Source organism: Corvus cornix, chromosome 2 (assembly GCF_000738735.6).
Source record: "Corvus cornix cornix isolate S_Up_H32 chromosome 2, ASM73873v5, whole genome shotgun sequence".
Taxonomy (NCBI): Eukaryota; Metazoa; Chordata; class Aves; order Passeriformes; family Corvidae; genus Corvus; species Corvus cornix.
The window spans coordinates 62,502,033-62,517,354 of record NC_046333.1 but is presented as its reverse complement, the minus strand read 5'-3'; the positions used below and the strand labels follow the sequence as shown (position 1 = coordinate 62,517,354).

Here is a 15,322-nt window from a genome sequence, read left to right as displayed (position 1 = left end):
TCTTTCAGCAGAAATGTGCCTACAGGCTTGTTGAAACAACCTGCCAGGACAAAAAACAAGTCCCCCTTGCGTGGTGGCAGCTGTATTCACTGTAACGTTGTGCCTCCAAGAAGGCTCCTATCCCCATTCCTGGACAACAGGTGCTTGGTGAAGAGTGTAAGAAGGGTGACACGAGCATGGTGACATGTCTGAACACCCTCTGGTTTTTCCATGGCCCTTGACCATGGCTGGTCATGGCTCAAGCTGGCACGGGACCTGCCAGTGTGAAGGCAGACATTGGTGTGATGTGTAAATCCAGAGCCAAGCCTGAAGGGAGGGGAGGGCAAGGAGGCACACACAAACATGAAGAAGAAGGGTTGTCCCCCAGGCAGGCTGGAGCTTGCCTGAAACATTATTTAACAGGCGGCTTCATCTACCTGGAACGTACTGTCTCCAGTACAGTCCTGCCTGATCACACCCATACCAGCCTTTGCTCTTCAATAGCTGTTCAAATGCACTGGCTATCATATCGGGTTTTGCTACTGGCTCTTTTTGGTAAGTCGTATTTAGTGATCTCACCCTTCATGGGAGAAATGTGGCTGTTCGGATTTGGTCTCTGTTAGGTGTTTGATTTGGGGTTTCCCTGATCTTGGATCAATGTTCTCTGAATTGCAGAGGCTACAGGCTACCGTCTAGCATAATTTAGGAACAGAAAAATATGGCACATAGGTGCAATCGCACCCAGCCCTTTTATTGGTATATACAGCGTAGCTGTGATCTTGAAGGAGCATGTTCCCAGGGGCTCCATGTGTTGTTTAGTGTTAATGGCAAGTCATAAAATCCTAACCCAGGCTTCCTCCTGAGCCTGAGTGCCTCTGCTGGTAGCCTGCTGCTCTTGCTCCAGGCTCTTCCGCTTCACGCATTCAAATGCTTTTATTTTATGTGGTTGGATGTAATGGGACTCACCTGTTTTAACTGCCAAGCTAAGTCAGCAAAATAACCTTGAATCTCTGTGAAGATTTCTTCTAGTCTCCTGCAATCACTGGATTACTGCTCTCCTCCCCAAAATGTTAACATCTCCTTCCCTGCCACCAGAGAAAATCCAAAGCCCTCTAAACCATCAGTGCAAGAATTAAAGCTGTCACAGTCATACAGTTTCCATAGGTAGCACTTTTCATCTTGGTTAATGAACTTTTTGAGGGCCTTATTACTATGGCAGTAGAATTGCTTGGTGGCTTGTGTGGAACAAATAAAACGGGACTAAAATTGTGACTGCAAAAGTTTAAAGGAATACAGTTACTGTGTGTTTGTTAATTCTATCTTTGCAGGAGGATAGCAGCTGCTTTTCTTTTCTTTTTTAACAGATGGAGTGATTTCTCATGTAGTGTTACAGTAATGACCAACGTGACACAGAAGGAAAATTCTGTGACAATATGGTGAGCAAGATCTTATTGACAGCTCCACTTGGTTGTAATTTGTAAGCTCTATACTATTGCTCTATTCTTTTTTTTCTCCCCCCACCTCCCAAATGCTGCTTGTCTTTTCTGCCATATAGAATTAGATTTCAAGCTGAATCAAACAGTTTAATTTGAAGGACTCTTAGCTAAAAGCTGTTCAAAATGCTCACAAGAGTTTACACCCCATCACAAGTTTAAAAAACAAAAAAATAAAAAAGCATTGCATTATGAAACGGTGCGAAAATTATCCTGTATTTAATGTCTCTGTTGCGACAGCTGCCTTGATTCCTTCTGTAGCAGCTGATGCCTTCTCAAGGAAGGGAATTTCCCCCTTTGCAAAAGGAAGCTTAGCCCTAGCATGACGGAGGACACAGCCCAAATGTAGGCCATGAATGACCAGAGAGTAGTGCTTGTAGCTTGCCCTATGACTAAACGGTGTGCAGGGGCTGGAAATAAGCCCAAGGACATGATTGCCAACCAAAATCTGTGACTTCTGCCATGCATTGAGGTGCCCACACAAATGCCACCATCCATTTGTAGAGGAGCTGAAAATCTACCTGGAGACCCCCACCCACAGCCCCTCTTTTGCAAGACAGCATTAATTTTGTCACTATGTGCATTGCTCCATTAGGTAAAAGGCTCTACAAGTCCCCATAAGCTTCTCAGCTACCTTTATGGGGAATAAGCCACAAGGCAATCTATTTATTGGGCAGATAGAATGTTGTTCTATTCTTCCTTTGAATCTATTAAATTTGAAACTTGAAAAAAAAAAGAAGAATGTTTGTTAGCTTGGTACTAGCAAAGTAAAAAGTACAGTGGAAATCTTTTTTCCTAAAGGGAACGTTGCAAAATAACAGAGATGCTATTTTTCTGTGGATGATAAGGACGATAGAACCATCCAGTGGATTCGGCAGCAGTGTAAAGCAGAACTGCAGAGACTATCAGGCCAGTATGAGGACAGGTGGAGCCTGCACATGCTGCAGTCCTGACCTTCTCTGCTCCTGAGGGTTCTATAACCATCCTTGTTCCTGAGCACTGTGGACAGGCAAATTCTGCTCTTGGAAACGGTTCCCTAAAAAATAGTCCCAAGGGTTGGTTTTCATGCTTGCTACCAAATGCCAGTGGCTCTAACAATCCTACTGCACAATGTGTACAGTGCTAACACAGCCATTTCTTTATAACAGGGAGAAATGCCCCTAAGAGAGACATTTTCCTTTACAGTTCATAAATGGGACTTAACTTTTTGTGTTTTCTACACACACAAAATGAGGCTTTTTTGATCTCTATAGCAGATTTAACTTTAATTTCTGGAATTAGTGGAAACTTGTGATAGTGTTTTTCAGAAGGTTAGTTTGAATAGGGGGAGATTAGACTGATTCTTTATTTCGCATTAACTGCCTTTAAAATTTCTCCAAGTGAAGGGCTACCAGCCTGCTGCTCAGTGACTAATAAATTTGATTCATCCTCACTCCCCACAGGGTTATCCTCCTTCTTACTAATGTTTGACATTTTACATTTTAATTAAAATCACCCTCCAAGCAGCAAACCACTAAGAGAGTGACAGATATTCCTACTGCAACAGGATATAAGAAAAAGGGCAATTTGCTAACTGTATCTTCTTCAATAGTGCCTCTCACTTATTTGCTACGTGAGCACCTAATGCCTGTGTGTGTGTATGTGTGTGTGAGACAAGACAATGCCTATCTTAACATTCAGGGTGTTTCCAGTGTCCAAAGACACTATCTTTTAATGTCTGCATTTCAGTAGGAGCAACTGGGACTCAGGAGTAGCAGTGCTTGCTTGATGCTATATCCTTCCCTCCTCTTAGGCTACAAGTTGTGTAGCTTAAGAGAAGGGAGAAAGGGCAAAGAAGAACGAAGTAATTGTAAGCTTTGAAAGCAATTGCGATAAAAATACTGCACATTGCCTCATCTGGCTGATGGCTGCCCCAACCACTGATGATAGGCTGGTTTTGTGGGACTTTCCTGCAGAGAGGAGCAGAAAGAGGATGACTGGTGGATAAATAAACCTGGTGGACAGGTGTAGAGAGGGGGTGTGTGTAAAGACCTGTATTAGTCAGCACATTAAAACATCACAAGAAGCTGAAGAGCAGGCAGCAAAGCTGGTGTCAGTGGCAGCATGGAGGAGATACTTGGTGGGAGATGAAGCCAGAGGCTGGAGTGCATACAAAAGGTGTGGGGTGCACGAAGCTGGAGATCAACATTACAGTGTGCTTAGAAGGAAGAGGAGCTGATGCCATTGCAAAGGATTAATATCCCTTGCAGAGGGAGTCTGTGGGCCTCAAGAGGGGAAGTAACAAATGTTTTGATTATTTGAACAGAACAAAGGACGACCTGAAAATAGAGCAATGGGGTTTTTCTAACTGCTCTGTACATAAGTCAGAGAAAGGATAATCCATGGAAGTTGCCCTCTAGTGTACAGAGCTTGATGACAAAATGATGGTAGAGCCAAAGAGACAAGGATGGATTCAGGCAGAGGGACAGAGCAATGCTGTAAATACATTGAGGAATTGTTGCCTGACTCTATATGGAGAGACAGAGGAGGGAAAGACATTTATCTGCTTCCTGAGGAACAAGCATGAAACCCAGAACATACCCATTGCTTATGAATCTTATCTACCTTTGACAGAGAGCTCTGGTGAGATGTGTCCAGGTGTTCATGACAACCCAATTTTTTTTAGATAGCAGTGGTTGGACATGTACAATGTAAAAAATTCCATGTTTCCTCATGCAGTTTAAGTGGCAAGGTTGTGATAGGGCAGTGTCACAGCCTACACCTCACTTGTTTCTAACCCAATGCAGCATCTTCCTGATTCTCACTTGTGTCTCTTCCTCCATCTCAAACCCAACCAAAAAAAAAAATTTTCTCATATGTACCAAGTCTGCTGATATTTAGAATTTGATTTCAAATGTTTTTAGAAAAGACAGTGTGCAGGAAGATCTTGCAAAATCCTGCAAGTTACAGGCTTGTCTGGGCCTTTCTGCATTATGATATGAAACCCAAAGGAATAGTGGAGTAATGACAACTCCCTTTCATGTGATATTCTGGCTGCCCTTAGGAGATGAACAGTGGAATATGTGACTCCTTAAGAGAAATATACTGAATAAAGAAGAAGGCAGCTTCGATATAGTGGTATGAATATATGGGGAAAGAGAGAAAGCTGTAAGGTGAGGTTTTGCATTCACAGCTCATTTCTCCTCCCTTCTGGAACAGAAAAGTCAGAGAAACATGGTAGTTTCTCTTGAACAGCTTAAATGAACTGCATTTCAGCATCACCAAAAGCAATCAAGTGGGATGGACTGGTCTCCTGTAACTCCAGGGAGAGACCTGTTTTTGGTTTGCTGGAATCGCTGCTAGGTAACAAAACCTGTGTGTCATGTCCCCTTGGAAATAAAAGCTTGATGAATAAAAGTTGCTCTAAGAAAATAGTGTTTGTGTCTCCTCATGACTTGGTCCTTAGGAGGCAATTAACAAAAAATGCTAGAGGCGCCCCCTCCCATCCTGATGTCTCAATTTTGTGTGGAGGAGGCTCTTGTGTCAGGCCTGGTAGAACCACCTGGACTTCCTGAGTGCCATTGCTGGGTGTCTTTGTGTGGTTATGATGGAGAGGATTCGGGATGTTTTCAGAAGCAAGTTTCTTTGAAAACTGCAGGGGCATGTGGATGCTTGGTCAGACTTTTTGAGTGCACACAGGTATGTGAAAATAGGAAGCAGACACCAGGTCTCCAGGAAGATGGGTGCAGTTCTGTACAGGTTCTTACTCTCCGTCAGCCATTCCTCAGATATGTTGAGTCATAAGTTAGTCTACAGAGGCATGTGCAAAGAAAGAAAGAAACCCAAGCTAGCTAGATGATCTGAATTTGAAGTGGACTGATTAAATTCCATTAAATCCCTATGTAGATGTCCTTGTTCAGAATTAAGGTAAAGTAAGGTAAGTCTCATAAAGGCCAAGTTAATTCTGAAGGAGAATATGTACACAGAGATTTAATGCGTTTTTAACTAATCCATTTTAGCAGTTAATTCAGATTAACTGTACTCAGTTTTCCTCTCTGACAAAGCCCTTCAAGGGAATGAGATATGGAAAAACACCAGTCTGAGCAGTGCAATGTTTTTAAACATCCCACGCTGTTGATTACAAAGCAGATAATTGGTGCCACAGCACTCCTGTACTGAATGACTGCATGCAGACCTACCTGTGTGGGTGCTGTCAGAGGGGACAGTGGTGTTGGGAAGGACTTGCTAAGAGCATCCTTGCTTCCAGGAAAGTGCTTTGAGAAATGCCGAAGCATGCTGGCAAGGCCTTGGCTAACCTGCTGCTACAAGGAATTTTGATCATTAATGAGGTGTCTGTGCTAGCAAAGTGAATCCTCCTCACAATGAATGTGGAGTCAGCTGATACCTGTGTCTGCCCATTGTTTGTGTGCCAGAGATGCAGGGTGAATGTTAATGGTTTCCCTCCTACCTAGAGTGATGTATTCTTGGGCCAAATCCTGTCTTCACTCTTTTGTGTAAACAAAGCATTGCTTAGCCCTGTGCAGTCTCTAGATTAAAAAGTCAAAACCTGGAGTTCAAGCTTTACTATTGATTTTAAAAATATACTGCAAACAATAGTTTAAAAGGAAATGGGAGATTATGAATAAATAATAAGGTGCATAGGTGTACAGGGAAAATACAGCAGTCCATAAATATAGTTAAGAATTCAGTTTTACAGTAAAAAGAAAGGGCATTAAAATGTAGATGACTAAAGCAATATGTGTGCAGAGGAATAATAATATACCATGAATTAAAATCTGCAACTATTGGGGACTAAATTGCTTTTACTACTCTATACATTTTTTTAAAGTACCTAGAGGCCTCCAGGTAAAAGTACTAAAATAAAAATATTATTATTATGGATTTTGGGGGGCAGATGAGTTGGAACTCAAGGATGTCTCCTGTGTTTTAGCTCTATTGCATGTGGTTAAACACACTGGGCCAAATTTATCCCTGGCCTGCTATATTTACTGTTGAAAGCACTTTGGAAAAGTGCATATTAAACCTATATGTTAAAAAGCACTGATTTTTGAGCAGGCATTTAAGGCCAGGCAGTAAAATCAAAGACGTTCTCTCAGGTCAGTTTAATTTTGGGTGAGGGGAGCAATTGCTCAGTCACATTGGTCCAGTGAATCTGAAACAACAGCGTGTGAAAAGATATGGTGGCAAAATAATGGCTCCTTGTGGGATAAGTGCTAATGCTAATCACTGGCTAGGCTATTTCTCAGTTTTTACTCATGGATTTTATCCTGTTTTTTTCACTGATTATTATTCTGCCTCAGTAACCACCAACGTAACTTTTCGCCCTGTTTCACAGGGAAATTTAAGGCCAACTTTTTCTGCTGCACTATGAAGTTCATGTAGGAAAATTTTTCACAGAATTGCTTAGGTTGAAAAAGACTTCTAAGACCATCAAGTCCAACCATTAACCTAACACTGCCAAGTCCATCACTAAACCATGTCCCTCAAGGCCACAAATGTATTTTAAAGACCTCAAGGGATGGTGACTCAATCATCTATCTGGACAGCCTGTCCCAGTGCTTGACAACTCTTTCTGAGAATTTTTTCCCCCTAAGATTCAATCTGAACCTCTCCTGGAGCAACTTTGAGGCCGTTTCCTCTTGTCTTGTTGCTGGCACTTGGGAGATGAGACCACCTTCCACCTGGCTACAACCTGTGGAAGGGAGCTGGCATGTTGGGGCTCAGCGTGGCTTTTGCTCAGCACTTGGGCAAGCATGCAAGCTGCTGCAGCATTAGCCCTCATACTTGAGTGGAAGAGAATGTGGTGCTGGGGTGAGCCATGGCACCCAAATCAGCACTGCTGAGTACCCAGAGAGAGAAATGGTCAGGGACAGAGCTGGAAACCAAGACTGGTCAATGTGGTCAGCAGGGTGACCATAATGAAGCTATCACATAAAAACCCTGGGAAGAGGCTGAACTTGTCCATGGCAGGCAGCAGAGTTGGAAGAGGTTTTGATCCCAGCCTTTTTCTCCCTGGAGGAGCAGGAAACCACACATGGCCACTTTGAGGCTTTGTCCTATTTTTGTCCCCTTCATTTAAATGCTGTGGTCTGCAAAGAAGGACAAGGGAGGTTTCATTCTTGTCTGCCCCTGTTTTGCATCTGTGCTGCATCAAGATTTGTGTGTGTGTGAGACTTAAAATCTGTGTAGTGAGTTAATGGGGTGCACATATGAAGAGGTATCTCTCTTTCCTAGATGCTCTCAGATGCATCGCCATGTAGAACTTGCCTTTTGCCTTTTATTTCTATTTCTGGTAGTTGAAAGTATCCCACTAGTTGCCATGCAAGCAGCTTGTACCTCATATGGCTTGGGTTTGTTACCCTGCACTTTCCTGTGGGGAGAGGCTCTTGAACTCAGTGCAGAGGCTGCGTTTTTATTGGCAAAATGGCTTCAATGCACAAACGGTGTGAGGGGAAGCTCAATTTTCTGTTCACTTTAAAGTATATGGATCACCCAGGCTAAAAGGATTCAGCTGTTTCCAGCAGCACCTTCACAGACATTTCTGTGATGGCTGCTGTGCCTCCTGGGAGGTTCGAGTCCAGTGGATAATGCCCTGCTGTGCTGCTTCGGCACAAGATGCCTGCCAGAAGTCAGTCCGCTCCTACCGAGATCAAGGTAGAGCTGCCACTGATTTTTAAGGCTGCATGGCTACAGACTAGATCAGGTGTGCAAATCATTCCTAGGGATCATGCTTTTTTTTCGTTACAAGTGTGAAAATAAGGTTATCCTCTCAGATAGACAATTTCAGCCCCTCTTATCCTTCAAGCTGAGGAAAGCCCTTTCTTATCATATCCTTTTCTTAATCGCTGTTTCCTGAATAGAGGTAGCTGAGTATGGAGGAGCAGGGCTGTCTGTATTTTGACTGTATAGCAATTCAATTTTGTTAAAACTGTGAATCAGGCAATTGGATCAATAGAAGAAAAAATTACCCAATGTTTCCATGCAAAGCTCAGTGAGACAAAAAGAGCAACTCTCCATCAGCTCAGGGCCTGAGCATATTCTCTCTCCAGTGATGCAAGCAATATAATTACTTTATCCCAGGTGAAACTGTTCCTAAAAGTGAGGAACAGCAGACAGAGCCAACTGTCCTGGTGACCCAGTTTGAGACCTGGTGTCATCTGCACAGTGGTTCCACACTGGTGTTATGAAAAAGCAGGTTCAAATGCAACGCTGCTGCCCATGCTGAGGGGTCTCAGATGCCTCTGCTCTGATGCTCCCAGTGATGGAGGAGCCAGGACTGGCAGCCTTCAGCATGGCAGGACAAGGGTAGCTCAGGCCCTCTGTACTGCAGCAGGATTCTCAAAATAAACCCTGCAAATCACTTTTGGGGAATTCACTGTACACAGAGGAACTCCTGGCCTGGGCAAGCTCTTCCCTGCCTGGGCAAGCTCTTCCCTGCCATCCATCCTCATGGTCATCCTCCAGTGGCACAGACATCATGAGCTCACATCTGGGTTCAATAGTTCTACCCTTTGGTTGTTCCTGGCACTGAAGTCTGTCTTTCTGCTCCTGTTTCTGTTCCAGAGAAAGGCAAGTGATGTTTTGCCCATTCGATGGGTTGGTTGTGAAGATGTAAAGCCCTTTGGAGGAGATAAGTCCTGCTGGCATCCTATTTTGCAGAGCCTTATGCCTCACCCTGGATTCGAAGCACTGAGATCTGCCAGCCACTTTTCCAAGTCAGGAGCTGAAAACATCTGCATGGAGCGGGACTGACACATCTTGGGCATGGTGCTGGGGAGATAAATGTGACAAAGGGAGAAGAAAAAGTAATACCACCTCACTTTTTCCTATCTCCTTTTTTTTCAGATGGTAGGTTTTGCTCCCTTCCTTGTTACAGAGGTAATGGAGGGCAGCAGTGGCGTGCCCAGGATGCCTTTGGGGTCATGGCAGCTGCTGCGACTAAAGGGGAGCGTGGTGGGCTGGCTGGATCAGGGAGTGTGCTTGCAGGAGGCAGCAGAAGTTTACATTTGTGAGAGCAAAGTGAAGAAGCATGGGATTGGAGAACACTGGGTGCTGCCATACAAGCACCATAGCCCCAAGTCTAATGGGTAATAGAGTCATTAATTCTGCTGATTAACTTGGCCTTGGGGTTCATGGAAATGACATCCACCTCCTTTATTTTTTTTCTTCTTTCTTTTTTTTTTTTAAGCTCAAACTGTGGAACGAGGGAGCATAAAAAAACAAGCTAATTAGAGAGAAATCAGGAGAAAAGAAGCAGGGAGAAAAGAGAAGACAGTCTGAGCATTAATGAGACTGATTTGGGAAGAGGATGTGACAAGCTCTTCAAAAGCATTATTGTCAAATGTGTCACTGTTTCATAGATGGCTACTGCTACCTTTGAGCTTCACGCTGATAGTTAATGATTTGAAACTATAAAAAGATTGAAAAGGTAAAAGAGAAAATGGCAGAATCGACTGGATTTTAATGAGAGTACCCCCCTTCCCACTTTTCTCTTTTTCCATATGAAGCAGCCTTGGAAAGTAGAAAAAAAGTCCAGTTTCCCCCTGCCTGCTTGCTCTCTCAAGGCAAAAAATGTTCACAGAGGAGAGGAGAGAGTGCAGAGGTCCATCCGTCTCACTCTGACCGCCATCCATCTTCCCTTCTGCAAACCCGCAGCTCTCCCATTCACTGTCAAGCAGTGGTGGGGTTGTGGTTGTACAGGCAGAGGACTGACAAAAATAAGCTGAGATTGATGGAAGAGACAGCTATAGCTCTTGTTTGTTTTTTTGTGACGTGCTGAGCAGAAGCAGTCTTCACACTGTGAAATGTAACAAAGAAATCTGAAGTGATTACACAGGTTCATTTGTCAGTATCACTGCTCCAGCTATTGCTGTGTGCAACAATGAGATGACAAGGCATTTATTGCTGATGGTTGGTTATTAGCTGCATTATAGGAAACATTAGCACAGTCTAGGATACATAGACCAGGGAGACAATAGCTTTCTGGGCTCCAAACTCAGCAGGGTAGCCTTGTCATTAAATTTGGTGGCACCAATTTAATTTTTTTTACAATAAATTGAAAGGAAACTTTGAAAACTCAGTCTGTAACCCTGCATTTACCTTAAGACTGATCAGCGTGCTTTCTTTGGATGCTACATTTTGCGTCAGAAAAACTGTGCAGCCCAGCAGGCCAGCAAATCTAAAAGATGCAGTGGAAAAGCCGTATAATATGTGGCCTCTTGGCTGATCCCATCACTACCTTCCAGCCCTGACCTCCAAAGTGCCCCTCTGCCACTGGGGTGGACCAGGTTCTTCTCAACCAAATTGCAAGCAAACATACAAGGAGGAAAGTCTTGTATAGTTTACAGAAAGGCTTCTGTAAACTTTTGTTATGACCTTTGTCTTGCTTTTCTTATCTTACCTGGACCTGATTATTTTTTGCTTGTCTTGCCTGGGTCCTTTAGGGTCAGATTTTGGTATCTCTCTCATTCTTGCAAATGGCCCTGTAGAAGTCACAGGAAGTCACAGAATTGTGGAATGTCGTGGGTTGGAAAAGACCTTAAAGATCATCCAGTTCCAACAGCCTCTCCAGGGGCAGGGACACCTTCCATGAGACCAGATTGTTCAGAGCCCATCCTGGCTTTAAACAGCTGGCCTTAAATACTTACAGGTATGGGGCATCCATAACTTCTTTGGGCAACCTTTTCCAGTGCTTCACAACCCTAACACTAAAGAATTTCTGCCTAATATGTCATCTAAACCTACTCTCAGTTTGAATCCATTCTCCCTTGTCCTGTCACTACTTGCCTCTGTAAAATGTTCCTTTCCATGTTTCATGTAGGCTCCCTAGGTACTGGAAAACCATAACTAGTTCATCCTGAAGCCATCTCTTCTCCAGGCTGAAATATCTGAATTCTCTCAGCCTTTCTTTATAGGAAAGGTGCTCCATACCTCTGATCATCTTAGTGTTGCTCACCTGGACTCACTCCAACAGGTCCATGTCCTTCGTGTGCTGGGGACCCCAGAGCTGAATGCAGCACTGCAGGTGGGGTATCATCAGAGAAAAAAAGTCTTTGACAGTGAGGGCTGAGTGTGGAAAGTAAAGGTTTGGCATGCATGGGATGTGACTGGATGACTGCCGTGTTTATTAAGCCATAAAAGAACATGCCTGTTCCGTGGCAAAAGCTGTGTTTGCACAGTGGTGTGAAGCCAGCCCTCAGTTCTGAGGTGAAGTGCCTACTTTTTGTAGCCTTTCAGTACTGAGTTGTGCAGTAAAACTAGAAACTCTGGTGGTGGCTCGTTCTTTTCAAGGAAGGTTCTTTTATTATATAATTCATTCTCTTATGAACTCAGTCAGTGAGTAATATATTCCCTGTTCCCTTTTTTCTGACACTCAGCTTCAGTTTATTTTATGCTACCATCAGATTTCCAGAATGCCCCAGATTTTGGCACTGACAGCACTTAAATAAACTGAAACGGTTGTCCTGGGAAAGTTGGAGGTTTTGACAGCTGCATGAGGGATCATGGGACTTCAGCCCATAAAATACCAGTGTAAGGGGAATTACAATGTTTTAAAAACCACTATCACTTGATAACATTGTAAATAGCAACAGGAGCTGGATTTGAACAGATTCAGGCCAAACCCAAGTATCTTTGAATATAAAAATGAAATTTTGCTGGAATCTCTTCATCACCAGATTTGCGTGAATCAGATGTGGGGTTTTTTTCATGTTAATGAAATTTTTCATATTCTGTGCCCTATATATTGTCTGCCCAGCAGTGAATTTAATCTAAACTGTTTGTTCTGGATTCATTGATCAGAGAGGTAACCTGAAAAGATTCTGCCAGACTCATACCCTTAAGATTCATAAGTCAGGTTGTAAATTTTATAGCATTTTTGAGGTTAAAAAGTGGTAATTTTCTTTCTAAACTGCATTTACCAAATATGTGTGAGAAAATTAATAGTCAGGTCTCTTACATTTATTGAGCAAGGTGATTTCGCCCCCCACTAGACACACTTTGGGGCACATCATCTGTCTCTGCCCAGAAATTAATTTTGCCTTGAACTACCCAGACAATACTGTTCCCTCCAGTTTCAGGATCACTGGCCATTCTCTCATTATTTCTGCTCTTGTGTTAATTTTGTCTTTAATTCCAACTTCCTGCTGAAATCCTGTGATTTCAGTGAAATCTGAAAATACAGGGAGCTGATGGCACCGTAAATCAGTTTAATTAAAGAATGTGTGCCTGCTGAACTAGGGTCCCTTGAAACAAACATCCTGTGTAAGATGGACACATAGCAACACCTGTGGTCTAGCTTTCAAGTGAGGGTATTTTGTTAAAAAAAAAACCAAAAAAACCCCAGAGCAAATAATTTAATTCAACAATAAAAATATGAAACATCATCAACAACAACAACAACAACAACAACAATAATAATAGTACTAATAATATCATGCCACTCCAGACATAAGAGGATTTGAAAGGGTAGCCAATAGGTCTTAAATCTATGGTGGCAATTCAGAATCAAATAAGAATAACATCTCTTTTGAGGCCATAAAGCTTGAAACTTGTCACAGAAGAGGAATCTAAACTCTCAGAAAAGAAAGCAATCTCTATTTGAGAACACACAGGCATTTCTGATGAGTACGGTCTGATGAGTCAGCATTCCAGCTACTGAGTTAATGCAGCATTTGGCAGCTGAGCTAAAAAAAAAAAGTATAAAAAAGCCCTTTGGCATGAACTTGGCTTCTGAGATATATGCAGTGAGTGTATCTCTGAGAAGTGGGAAGGTTTTTGAAGTTATAACAGAGGCTGTTTTAATTTGGGGCAGGCTCATTAAGGAACATGGTTTAAAAACATAGATTTTGTTCCCTCTGGCTGTACGCTGTGCTTCACACTAAACTTGGCAAAGACAAAATACAATCCAAGAGAAGGTATCTGTATTGTAAGATAAAATGCCTCAAAGACTGCCTGCTTTGTGGCTGGCTCAGATCAGATAAGGGCTGCATCTATCATACCCTCCTCGTGGTGTAAGGCCAGAGCTAGAGGTATTAAGGGATATGCTAAGATGATGTGTCAAAATTTAATTTAAATCCTACTGCAGTCAAAAAGGCCAAATCTTTCAAAATATTAGATGTTTAGCAGCAGTTGGTGCCAATGGAGCTCTGTTGCCTAAAAGGGAAATGGTGGAAAATGACATAAACAAGCAGTTAGCAACCCTGCGTGCTGGTCCCACCTATTGTCAGCTGTTTCACTCAGGCAGAGGCACACCTTGCTCTTTGTAAAGGCTGAGCTGTGTTTCTGCTCGCTCTTCTCATGGTTGCCGCCTGGAATGTTAAGATTGGCTTTCAATATACAACTTATTGAGGAAGGGCAATGTCTGCTTTTCAGCTGAGAATGAAATGTTAGGCTAAAACGTAGACTTCAGATCCACAAGAATTTGTACATGAGAGAGCAGCAAGTAACTGATGACACACTTACAGGAAATGTATTAAATAAAAGTAAATTGTTCTTTCCCCTGGAGGATGCTAAACTTTCAGAGTAAAGTATTGACCAGCTATCCATTACAAATGATACACAGGTATTTCAGACAAAGGATTTTATTGTTACTATTAATCATTATTTGTGTCATGACAGAGCCTCTGAAGGCCTAGTGAAAGCAGATCACTGATGAACCAGGCCCAACAAATACTAAGAATTCATAGCTTAAATGCACAAGAGAGCCACGAGAAAGAGCTGTCTTATAAAAGCAGCACAGTGAGCTGCTGTGGAGAGAACACTCAGCCTGAAAAATGCAGCCGAGTCCTTGTGGCAGCCCCTGCCTGAGCAGCGTGATTGCTGCCCTGAGCTAAGCCTTGATGAGGCTGCAGGACCCAGGTTAACTTCTCTGCCCAGCACTGGGCTGGAAAACGTGGTTGAGTGGCTTGGAGATGGCACAGCAGCCTTTAGCATGGTGCTGTGTGTGTTTGTGCACCCACAGCACTTCCACCCCTGCAGCCAGCTGGCTGTGCAGGGGATCCCTCCTTCCCCTGGGCTGTGTTTGCTTTCCCGTGTGCGTGTGCAAAAAACACCAGTGGAGGACAATCAAAGTAATGAACAAACATTCAGGGCTGACCCTGAATGTTTGTGGTTGGTAGATTAAAACAAAGCCCGTTGCAGCAGAGTTGCTCAGGATGACCCTTGTAATTTCAGTTTTAAAGGTCAGATGGTAAAAACCACTGCTTTGCTGCTTGTAGGAAGGAGAGTTTAGCTGTAAGGTCACTTTGTTTTCACACTCTCAAAAATGTTACCTCCACCCTTCACAGGGAATATAAATCAAGTGAAAAACCACCCAGCAGGGTTATCAGGGTAACACTAAATCAACACCAGCTGCAGCTGCTAGGGGTGAATGTAAAATTTACAGTGAGGCATATGTCTATTGCTACTGAGCGATTAGCAGTATTCTCAATTAAAACATGCAAAGACCAAGATGATTTTTATTTTAGTGGTCTAAATAAAAGCAAACTTTGAGGCCAAACTAATCCAGGTTTTCAATTCAGTGGTCATGGTGTCTCTAAATCAGGACCATATTGCAAGCTGAAAGAGGATAGGGAGGAGGGCAAACTTTCAGCAATTTTAAAAAAAACTGCTGACTAAAATCTGTATCTATCATCTTGTTATTGAAAAGTATAAGTAAAAGGTGAGACAAAATTGTGTCTGATATGGGATGTTTAGTTGACAGACAGCTCATTGTAACAGATGTGGCTCCTTTTAAATAGCACCGTAAATGAGATCCCAGAAAGACAAGGACAAAGGCTAGGAGAGAGCACTTAGTCTAATTAGACAGAGAAATCCATTTCCTTTTTAACTGAATGCTTCTCTGAATGTGC

General features: G+C 42.8%; 1 long non-coding RNA gene across 1 annotated transcript; it reads left to right on the top strand.

Annotated features, from left to right (window-relative positions):
• Positions 1 to 437: 437 nt before the first annotated feature.
• Positions 438 to 9,291, top strand: LOC109145074. The gene is made up of 3 exons (XR_002046273.1): positions 438 to 534; positions 1,344 to 1,415; positions 9,036 to 9,291. It is a non-coding gene; the product is annotated as an uncharacterized LOC109145074 (long non-coding RNA).
• The last annotated feature ends 6,031 nt before the right edge of the window (positions 9,292 to 15,322 follow it).